General features: G+C 39.7%; 1 pseudogene; it reads right to left on the bottom strand.

Annotated features, from left to right (window-relative positions):
* Positions 1–10,909: 10,909 nt before the first annotated feature.
* LOC131895621 (ATP synthase F(0) complex subunit C1, mitochondrial-like) lies at positions 10,910–11,350 on the bottom strand (annotated as a pseudogene).
* Between the last annotated feature and the right edge of the window lie 455 nt (positions 11,351–11,805).

The raw sequence follows: 11,805 nt of genomic DNA, 5'->3' as shown, positions 1-11,805 counted from the left end.
AAAACACTGACCCAAACGAACTTGGGGAGGAAAGGGTTACTTTCACTAGCCATATTTGAGGCAAGTTAGGGCAGGAACAAAAGCAGGACCACAGAGGAACACTACTTACAGGCTTCTTTTCCTCTGGCTACCGTTCTTATACATCCCAGGCCCATTTTCTCAACATTTTCTCAGGAATGACACCATCCACCATGGGCTGAGCCCTCCCACATCAAACACAGTCAAGAAAATGCCCCACAGAAATGCCAACAGGCCAATCTGGTGGAGGCAATTCTTCAGTTGGGACTCCTTCTTCCCAGGTATGCCTGGGTTTGTGTCACATTGACAAACACTATGACAGGCTGTAAGAACTAACGAACTTATGTGAAGAATGATGAAACACTTTTTACAAATCAGTCCCCAACAATGCTCTAAGTCCGTAAGTGTCAACTCTCTGGCCCTAACAGAAGTTCCTTCTGTGCAGATATACAAGAGAATAGAAAGTGTTCCCTGGATCAAACTCTCTGTATAGGCCAATGCCTCTTACCCTGAGTTGTTGCTATGAGCCAATGGCTCAGTTTCTGAAGTGCTGCAATTGCCCATGGAGATCCATTGAGAAGCTTCAGAAGTCATAGAAATGGTATTGTCCCTCAAAAGTGCTCTTTTTTTTTTTCGTGTTGTGACCAACAGAATGAGATAAAGGTATCCTTCTCCAAAAGGGCCTCACAGGAGAGGACTCCAGGAGAAGGGCTCCTAATGGCATAGGCCCTGCCCAGGAAGGATGTGTGAATTGTGAATCTGTCAAATAGTCTCAGAAGCTCTAGCGTGTTCTGTGGGGTTGCTTCCTATCATTTAGTATGGTAACTACTACCCTCTGGAGAGATGCTGTCTTCTCCCAGAGCTCTGCTCTGTATAAAGCTAAATCATTATCTATCCTGTCTTATGTAATGAAGCAGAAATTCTCTTATGTGCCATACTCCACCTTCCTCACCCAGCCAGATCCTACACACCCTTCACAAGGGCCTAGGCAGATGAATTGGAATGATGTTCCCTTCAGCACATCCTCAGCCAATCCTCAGATCTAGGCAGGTCTCACACCCAGTTCTCTATTCTAATCTGGCCCCACTTGCTTGCATGGCTCCCCGCTTCCAGGCTTTTGCCATGGCATTACCACTCCTGCTCCTCACCCCCTGCCTCAGTTCTCAACCTACGGGCCTTTCATGGGCAATATTTCAATTTCTCTGCCCAGCCAGACCCTGAACATCTGCTGTAAGATGAGTTAGCCAGATCCTCCCTTAAACATAGCCCCCAGCTCCCACAACTACCTCCAAACTCCAGGCTTAGACTAGCTCACACATGCTGCACAGCCAGCCCCCTGTGTACACCCGATTTCATTCCACATAAGTCAAACTACAGACCCTAACCAGTCCACTCATCCGTTTTCTGCTCCAACCTGCTTTGTTCATATCAGACACAAAACTAACAAAAGAAGTCCAAATATACTGATCTCTTTGTAAAACACAAAAGATCAAGGCAATACTTCTGCTTCCAAATTCACCAGTCCTATAAAAATGTTCACCCTAGGTGAACCCCAGGGCACAGAATTTAAAAGAACAATCATAAACTTCATCAAAAAACTCAAGGACGTTAAATAAGACACAAAGAAACATCTAAATGAACATTAAGTGAATGAGTATACTTAAAAAGATTAAATACCTAAGTGATGCCCAAGAAAACACAAATGTAAGGCTGATGGAAATGTGGTAATCCAGAATTCAGAAACAGAACTCAATAGAGAGACATAGAAACATCAAAGAGAACTTAAGCAGACTTGAAGATGGAATTGAAAAACTGGCTAACCCAACTGGAAAACTCCAGGGAAAGCCTTACAAGTAGAGTGAATCCAGCAAATAATGCTGTAAATCTAACAAAATAAGCAAAGAATATATATGTGTGTATATATATAATATACATAATATATTATATATTTAATGTATATTATATATATTAAACACAGGAAAAGAAATTCAGGGAATGGTGAACACCATGAAAAAAAACCTAAACTTTCAAATTATTGGAATAGATGAAGGAGATGAATTCTACGTCAATGGCATAGACAAGATCTTAAGCAATATCATAGAAGAAAAACATTTCCAAACGAAGGGAAATTTCCACACATACACAAGAGCACCAAGCACCAAACAGGACAGACCAAAAAGAAACTCTTCACAGCACATTATAGCTTAAACACTAGAATTCACAATAACCTCAAAGAAAATAAGGCATGTAGGAATCAACCCTAAGAAAGAGGCGAAAGACCTCTACACTGACAACTGTAAATATCTGGACCAAGAAATGGAAAGATGTACCATACTCGTCACCCAATAGAATTAATACAGTGAAAATGACCCTCTTGCCAAAGCCATTTATAAATTCAATGAAATCCCAGTCAAAATCCCCATCTCATCGTCATGTAAATAGATTTTTTTTTTTTTTTTTTTTTTTTTTTTTTGGTTTTTCGAGACAGGGTTTCTCTGTGTAGCTTTGCGCCTTTCCTGGAACTCACTTGGTAGCCCAGGCTGGCCTTGAACTCACAGAGATCCGCCTGGCTCTGCCTCCTGAGTGCTGGGATTAAAGGCGTGCGCCACCACCGCCCGGCTGTAAATAGATTTTTAAAAGCTCATCGTAAAATACATATGAAGCCACACACACACACAAAAAAACCCATCCCAAATAGCCAAAACGATCTTGAGCAGAAAGAACAATGGTGGAAAGTTTGCCATTGCCTACCTCAGGCTGTAAGGCAGAGCTACAGTAATAAAGACAATACGGTACGGGTATGAAAATAGAAATGCTAGAGCAATGGAAAAATCCGAAGACCCAAACATGAATACACATACTTTCAGCCATTTAATACTTTACAAAGGTGCCAAAACCGTACGCTGGAGAAAAGGGAGCATCTTCAACAACTGGTGCTGAATGTCTGCGTGGAGAAGAATGAAATCAGACCTGTGTTTGTTACCTAGCACAGAAACTAACCCCAAATGGATCGAAGACCTAAAAGTGAAACCTGAAGCAGTGAAACTTTCAGAAGAAAATATAGGTAGTGTTCCACAAGACACAACTGTAAGAAAGGACTTTTCAATAGGACCTTAACTATCCAGTAATTGAAGGCAACAATTAATGTAAGTGACCTCATAAAATTAAAAAGCCTTTGCACAGCTAAAGGAACAATTAATTGAATAAAAAGGGAGCAGACAAATGGGAGACAATCTTTACCAACTATAGATCTGACAGATATCAATATCCAGAATATGTATTTAAAAAAACAAAACAAACAAACAAAAAAAAACAAAAAACCTCTAAGCACAAAGAGAAAAAAAAAAAAAAACCCAAAACCAAAACACCAACAACAACAAAACAAGCAACCTATTCCCAGAATGGTCCTTTCAAAAGTTCTTCAACTGATGAATAAATAATGAAAATGTGGTACATATATACACACTATGGAATACTATTCAGCTGTAAAGAAAATTGAATTCATGAAATTTTCAGGTTAATGAAGAGAATGAGAAAAGATCATACTGAATAAGGTAACACAGGCCAAGAAAGACAAATATCCCCTGTTATCTCTCATCTGTTGCTCTTAGCTCCAAATTGTTTAATGTGAGTGTATCACCTGGCGTAACTGAAGAAATGAGGAAAGTAAAAATGGTCATGGGTAATGGATAGAAATGGGACTAGAAGGGTACAAATGATTTGAAGGGGGATGTGAGAAAAATAGAGTGACTTTAATTAGGGAGGGAGGATAAATACAGAATAAGGGGATGTCTTAGGGTTTTATTGCTGTGAAGAGACACCACAACCACGGCAACTCTTATAAAGGAAAACCTTAACTGGGGCTTGACTGACAGTTCAGAGGTTCAGTCCATCACCGTCATTGTAGGAAGCATGGTGCTGGAGAGGTAGCTGAGATTTCTACATCTGATTGGCAGGCAGCAGGAAAGAGGAAGAGCCACTGGGCCTAGCTTGGACATTTGAAACTCTGAAGCCCACTCCTAGTGACACACTTCTTCCAAGAAGGTCACACCTACTCCAACAAGGTCACACTTCCTAATCTTTTCAAATAATGTCACTCTATATTAGCATATGGGGAGCATTTTCAGTCAATCTACTGTAGGAGAAAAGGATAAATTACAGTAAATATGTATGAAAAAGTTATAAGGAACCATACTATTAACCATTCAACTAAGATTATATATAATACATATAACAATATATTTTTTCATTTATATACATGTTAAATGAATCAATATTAATTTGTTTATTCCATTTATATTATTTAATTAATTAAATGAAATAAATAAATAATAAATTCACATATATAATATATATGTATATATTTAAATGAAAAATTATCAACTGGGATGACAATGCTACCTTCAAGATCCACAGACTATTAAACAAATATTCTAATACCAGGCATGAAAAGCTCCTTTTTCAGTTGTTGGTCAGGGTTGTCTGGGACTTCCAAAACATTGTAGGCTATTGCTCTTGCCCCAACCTGTTTATCCAATACCAAATGCTTAGCCCTGAAGTCATATACAAACAAGTAACAATATATGAAGTGAATAGGTTGTATATATACATTTAGGTATATATAATTTGTACTTATATGTATATTTATATACATAAAGAAATAAGGCAACGGATTTGAGAGAGAGCAAGAGGGGTGCATGGGGAGGTCTGAGAAAGGAAATTTGTTTTAATTTCAAAAATTAAAAATGTACTTTTAAAAAGATATAGAAGGTTCAACATTCCTTTCAGTGGGAAATAATAGTTTTCTGTCACTATATTGATTAAGTTAGCAATAAATTCCATCTTGGATATATCTTATCGCTTGAAGAAAAAATTAGAGATCGGTGTGGGATCAGGGGAAGAAGGAAACGGGGAAAACTTGTTCAAGATTCATGGATAATCTTTTTCTTTTCCTTCTTTTTTTCTTCTTCTTTTTTCCCAGCTTAGTACTGGTATAACAGCAATTTTTAAAAAATGCTTTTACTATTTTCATGTGGTTATATTCCATCAGACATAGTGTGGGATCAGTAGAAACAGCTAAAACAAAATTCAATTAATGTCTCTATGGTATTAAGTACAAATCTGTCAGATGGGAGAAAGGCACTTCACTATTTTTCTTGTCTACTAGTATAATACATTGGTTATCATTAGGAAAATATTTTCAAATTCCTTTTCTAATCAACTGCTATGTGGTATTTACAGCTTTGAAAAGGGCAAGGCTGAAGCCTCTTGGAGGCTTAAGCTTCCTTCTCTGTGTGGTGAAGAGCATTTTGAAGTCAAGAAACCCAAGACCTTTCCAGATGGGGGATACATCTATGACTCCCATGTCTCAATCAATACTTTCTTACCAGAGTACCCTTTGCTTTCAGATCTAGCCACCTTTAAGTTCGTCATCAGAACAAGTCACATTGCGTGACCAAAGTACAAAAGTAGGGAGTAAAGGCTTGTCAGATCATTTGTGGGCTACCTTGGATTGCTCAGTCACACACATGTGTACAAAAATATGTCCTTTAAATTTTCTCTAATTTAGCTCTTGAAATCATTTCAGCTGATGATAGAATATGGACATTTGTCAATCCAGGCTATCTCCTACATTTTAAAAATGTATTTAAACTTGATCATTTCTGAATATTAAGAGATTTTCCATGGTTTATGTTTAGTGACCTCATTCATCTCACTCTTCTTCCTTTTGTGAAAAGTGGACTCAAGTCCTGAAAGGAGAAGAGAGTGTCGTGTGTGCCCTTGCTCTCTAGGAGGTGAAGGCTGCATCTAGTCCCTCTCTAGACCCCCAAATATCAGATGAGAACTAAGTCACTTCTTTTGGTTTCCATTTTCCTAGTATGATTCCCACTGTTAAGGTCTGAGATTCACACATATGTTTGTGCCTCAAAATATTATCATATAAAAGGCAACATATGAATTTCTTTTCCAGTCACATGAGAGAAATATCTGACAGAAGCCACCTAAAGAAAGAAGGGGGTATTTTGACTCACAATTTCAGAGACTTTAGTCCATGGTTGCTTAGCCCATGCATGTGGAAAGATATCATGACAGAGGGAGAATGCAGCAGACTCTCTTCATTAACTGGCACCTTACTTATTCTAGGCCTTCGTAAGGTATAGCATCCTTAAGGACTGAGGTATTCACACTCTACAGCACACGTGATGTCTCAGTGTCTGCCAATCCACATGCAATGGCTGTAGATCGGTAGCCCAGGCACAGATTCACCCTACTGTCAAAAAGAGAACAACATGGGACATTCCAAGTGAGATTGTAGGTAGGCAGGTCTAAGAGAACAGCCCAGAGCATCCAGAGGAGGTTCTTGATTATGATTTTACTTTACAATGTGTTCTTTGAGAAATTTCTCTTTCCTCCTCAGAAGCCCACTGCTCACTCTACTGAAGCTCACAGATTACTTAGGGCCTAGAAGAATAATATGCTGCCATCAGGGACTTAATAGAATGTGTAGATGTTATTAACATGGTAGCAGTATGGTGATGTTCACAAATCAAAATACAAATTTTAAATATACATATATATATGTATATACACTTACATGTTTATGTTACAACTAAACCAATATGAATTATGCATTATTTAAAGTAATTACTCTGATCAGAGTCTTTCATAAATGAAAGTGAAAGTGTAAGTAACGTGTACCCAAAGCTCAGAATGATTCCTCTGGCTAGTACATAATTTTGCTACTGATACTTGGCCCTAGACAGATAATAGAATCTGTTTTCAGATGTTAGCTACTTCCCTTTCAGCAAGGGTTTATGTGTTTGTTTTATAAGAAGCAGATAATATATACTTGTATGAAAATGCCTTTATGAAACCCATCACTACGTATAATGGATATAATAGCTGCCCAGTAACAAATGTGCTTTGTGAGCTGTACTCTGTGACAGTTGCACTGTCCTGCCTTTGTTGTGTGCAACCACCCATAGGCAAAACATAAATTGCAAGCATGGCTGTGTTCCTATGAAAACATTATCAACAGACCTAGGAAACGGGATTTGGCACAAGAATTCTTAAATACAGATTCTTAAGCTGAGTTAGAAGGCAATCTATTCCTGGGTTTTGTCCTACTGCTACAAAAATAGATTTGAAATGTATTTGGGGATAAAATGTGCTTTTGATGGGTATTGGTGAGGGTGTTGCCAGGGTATTAGTTTAGGGAGAAAGACCTTCCCACACAGTGGGCAACACCATCTAATGGTTGGCCACATTTGAAGAGTTCTGAGGGAGAACCATTGCGAGGTTGGCTGCACTTACATCCTCTGTGTAAGAAGGTCTATCTAACAGCTGCTGTTGCCATCAGAGTCCAGCGTCTTCAGACTTCCTGTGTGGATTCAGTCTCAGTGACTCTCCAGGAAATGTCTCGGGTTTCAATGCGGGATTGGCCGGCTGACACATCCAGACATCTGGAAGGACAAGATAGTTCCTGGGTCCTCTATCTTTATGGTATGCAGACATCCACCTTTGGAATACTCACCCTTTGACCTATAAGCCAATATAATAAATCACCATTTGCAATATATATATATACACATATATGTATATATGTATGTATATATATGTGTGTGTGTGTATATATATATATATATATATATATATATATATATATATATACATGTTGATCCTGCTGCTTTAGAAAGCTCTATTTAATACAATGCCAGCTAACAATATGTTTCAGTGGTCAAGGGTAGGGTGCATCTTCCTTTTCCAATCTGTAGGTAACACACCCAACATTGTCTTCAGTACACATGATGCAGTTGAGTTCTTTTTCAGAACTTACCTAACTTTCTTCTACTCTCTATAGATGAGGACACATTTCTGTTCTTGGCAAATGTCTGTGGTCAAAGGCAAATCTGAGACATATGGACCTCTGCATGTTGAAGAGGTAACACATGGCTATCGGCAACATGCACTTTCTGAAACAGGCCAGAGTCCAAACACAACATGCTATAGTTGAGTCTTGTTTTCAGGTATGGACTTTGTAGATGTTTTGAGATGTTTGTCACATAAGAACTTTTCAGAAGAGTGTCATTTCCTGTTTCTTCTATGCTCCCATCTGGTGCCTTCTTGACACCAGATATAATTATGTTAACTGTAAGTAAAGAGTTGGAACCTATTTGAATTTTTATGCCCCTGGGCTTTGTTCTCCTAGTTATCCCTGCTCTTATTAACATCTCAGCGGGCACACCCACAAGAAACACATTTTTAATGTAACTGTCCGAAAGACATATTAATCTGTAAAGGAAATAACAAACAATTGATTATGCTGTTGCAGTGGACTTTCAGTAGGACTGAAACTTGCAAAGAATTGAGAGACACTTAAAGGCAACATTTTATTCCTGGGGGACATCAGCACTCTCCACTTGAGGCAACATGAAAAGTTCCCTATTTTCTTCATTGTGATCCAAATTAAAGCGAAGTTTAATTAAAGTTTCATTAAAGAGAGATCTTTTGTAGTCCCGGGTAGCATCTTTTTCTTTGAGCCAAATATGTTTTAGAATGGCACGCTTTCATCTCCAGTTTTTAATGTTGTGCTGAGGGAAGAAAGAGAATAGATCCACCATTAATGAGGCATGATGCAGCTCAGCCAAGAGCAGAGAGCACCAGGTGTTCTGTCAGTTCTCACCAAGGCTGAACGCTCTACACTGAGTCACCTAAAAGCCCTTCTGAGAGACAGTCTCCTAACGTGCTGCCACCATGGGACTTCTGGGGTGCTGCTCTTTTAACCAGGCTTCCTGTTGCATCCTCAGCCCTTCAGCTGTTGTTCTTGTACATCAACATTTTGATGCCAGTTTTCGTCCCATGTCTCTCTTTTGTTAGCTCCTCCACCACACTCCTCTGGACTGCCACCCTCTTCTGTTGTAAATGACCATACCCTGCTGGTGGCATTCCCTCTTCAAACATCAAACACCTCTTTTCATTGTGAAGATGTAACGCATGTGTTCATTCAGTTTTCTCCATGGCCTCTGACAGTACAGCATTACCACCTGAAATGAATTTCAATGTTATTTCTACAATTTGGAGAGGGATATGTGGTGCACAAATAAATAAGAGGACAACTGGAAGGTACATGATTTCTTAGCTTAGATTCCCTGAGAAACACACTCCGAAGGAGCGATGGGCACTCAGGAGATTGAATAGGAGTTGCCTAAGGAAGAGCATTTAGGAGAATATAAGGGAGCCAAAACTGGACAGATCAGCCTTGAATATATAGATGAGGCTGAAACTTCAAATGATCTACAGGAAACATCTGGAAGATGGCTCTTTAGAGATACATCCTTAGCTAACTGGTCAACCAGAGCCAGAAGAGTCATTCTCACAGTCGTGGCTCTTAAGGAAGAATAGTTCCTAGTAATGACCCCGCTACTCACTTAGAATGTCAAATTTAAGGTCCCTCCACCTCCAATAAACATATAACATGGGTTGAATCAGTATTTAATCCAGCTAGGGTCATGTGAACCCCATAGGAAAGAAAGAGGCTGTCCATCAAGGGGAGCTGTAAGAACTAGCTACAGTGTGTTTGAAAGGACTAGATTCTGAGTCCTTGATTCCTATGCCAAGTCATAAAATTGGATACAAGATAATTGATATGAGAACATTCCCTTGAAATAGAGAGGATTTAATATTCTGGGAAAGACCCTGGGAAATTATTGAACTAGCAACTAGAACTACTCCTGAAAGCATGGGGGAAAGATGGCCTTCATCAAGAGTCACTGAAGTGTCAGAATCCTTTTAGTAGCTAGGACAGAAAGGAATTGAAAACCTCAAAGACAGTCGTGCTAGAATTGACTCATAAGTCTGGATGGTGCCCCAAGTGATGTTTCATGGAGTGGCCATCATGAATGAGCTTGTCAGAAAAGCTCAAATGACATTACAAAGCTCAGCGGTGGCTCTTTTCTGTTCTACAAGGCTGACAGGAGGAAAGTCCATCATAGAACAGATAAGAATCCAAAACAGTGTGGCAATGCTTAGATGCAGGGAGTCAGGTATGTATATTGTACAATACAATAGTTGTATTTACTGCAAAAGGATCTTGTTGTAAAATATTATAGAGATGCATTCTTAAAGACAAACTATTGGGTAGATGGTATATTATAACCCAGATTAAATCCTCTGAAAATAGTAGGGATGGATGGTCCAAAGGTCAATGTTTCTTATCTAAATCAAAAATTTCTCATGTAATTTATAACTCGAGCTGTTTTTTTTCAGACAATGTCAGAAAAAGAAACCTGATATCTTAGCAGCTGAACACTGGAGTTCTCCTTAGTCTTTTTTGAAAGAGACATACCTTCGTTTTCTCAGTTAACTGTATAGGAAGGAAGTGGAAATCTGCAAAAATATCTATGGATATTAGCACGAGACGTAGGCGCAAATGTCCACTGGTTTCTTAAGACAAAATAAGGTTTCATCAGTGCTGGAACAAGATGGCTTGAGGTACTTTTGCCAAGCCCCAGGAGTAGAATAATGACACATGCCCTGTGTATCTGGAACAAGGTCGCGACATTTGCAATAGATGCTGGCATGACGTTTGAGAAATCGCTTCTGGCCTGCTACAAGGCTTTATTAGTGACACAGTGCTTGACTGTGGAACATCAAGTGATCATGTACTGAAATAGCACCTGGTCGTCATGAACTGGACAAGAGTTATCAAAACGAGGCCTGAACAGAACTTTTAGAGGGCCAGAACAACCTACAGGAAGAGGTAACTAAGGAGAACTGTCTTCTGTGCAGAAAATAGAATAAGCTCAAACTGGCATTCAGCAATTTTTAAAAGGAAAAATATTGTGTCTAGCAGCAAAACTTAGCATACTCCAGCACCAGGACTGACCTGAAGTCAAAGTAGCAGGGATGGCTGGGTGACCCCAGGGAGCCTCACATGGCTAAGAGCCATGAGGAAGGCGACCATCAAAGGAAAGAGCCCCATGGCCTCAGACAGGGCAAAGTCCAGAATGGCATAAAAGAAGAGCTGCCGCTCTACAGACTGGTTCCTGGCATAGCCAATAACCAAACACCATTCCAGTGCCAGCCCCTGATCCAGGCACACCAACTGCACGCCAGTAAACTTCAAAGATCTTGGCTGTTGTGTCAATGTCCCGGGAAACAACAGAGGTCTGGAACACCCATCTGGCCACCTGGCGAGGGGAGCTGCTGCAGGAAGTCTGTTTAGTGAGGGCCTCTGGTCTACATAGGAGGGAGGCAGACACAGGCAGATTAGATCCGGGCTACAGGTGTGGATCAGAACTGGAGAAATAAGCAGTGCCTTGGTGGTCTGCATCTTTCAATCTGGACTCCCCTTCCCCTGCGGCCCCAGCTCAGCCCACAACACTCCCCCTACTCAAGATGACAGACTCTGACATTCAACAATTCTTAAATAATTTTATGTGCCACACTAATCAAGATAAAATCTGAGTGCCATGGTTCCTCTGTTTAGTGTGTCTGTCAATTATCTCCTCAGCCTACATCCCCCCCCTGCCCCCTTATTTTGCAGTCTTGACTTTGGCCTCTGCTTAAGCCTTCCTGCCCCTCTAGCACAGTAATGGTAACCCCATAACTTAGCCTAGTATTCGCCACAAATTAATTCTATAAAATGTGTCCCACAAGGCTTGGCTGGGGAAAAGGAGTCTCACAAGATCTGACTAGGGATTGTCCATAAAATAAATTCAGAAAAATATTACATCCTTCTTACAGCTTTATAATTTTGAAACGATACTTGAGATGAATCATGAAGGG

The sequence above is a fragment of the Peromyscus eremicus genome, chromosome 19 (genome assembly GCF_949786415.1).
Source record: "Peromyscus eremicus chromosome 19, PerEre_H2_v1, whole genome shotgun sequence".
NCBI lineage: Eukaryota > Metazoa > Chordata > Mammalia > Rodentia > Cricetidae > Peromyscus > Peromyscus eremicus.
Note: the sequence above shows the minus strand (reverse complement) of the source record. Positions and strands in the feature narration are given on the sequence as shown.